This window comes from Corvus kubaryi, unplaced genomic scaffold (assembly GCF_017639235.1).
Source record: "Corvus kubaryi isolate FWS band 111438036 unplaced genomic scaffold, C.kubaryi_AGA036_p1.0 37284, whole genome shotgun sequence".
Lineage (NCBI taxonomy): Eukaryota > Metazoa > Chordata > Aves > Passeriformes > Corvidae > Corvus > Corvus kubaryi.
The window spans coordinates 2,991,187-2,991,431 of record NW_024581088.1 but is presented as its reverse complement, the minus strand read 5'-3'; positions in this window follow the sequence as shown (position 1 = coordinate 2,991,431).

Here is a 245-nt window from a genome sequence, read left to right as displayed (position 1 = left end):
GAGAAGTAAAATAAATCCTTAAAAACACCTTCCCCCCCCCCCCCCTCCTTCCCACCAACAGTGCACGGAGACAGTGCAGGGGGTTTGGTCAGTTCATCACTCGAGATCTCCTCTGCTGCTCAGGGAGAGGAGTCCTTCCCCTGTGAGACAGTTCTTCGTGAACTTCAATGTGGTTCCAATCTCACGAGCAGCAGTCCTCCCAAAACTGCTGCAACTTGAGTCCCCCCCACGGGCACACAGCCCCC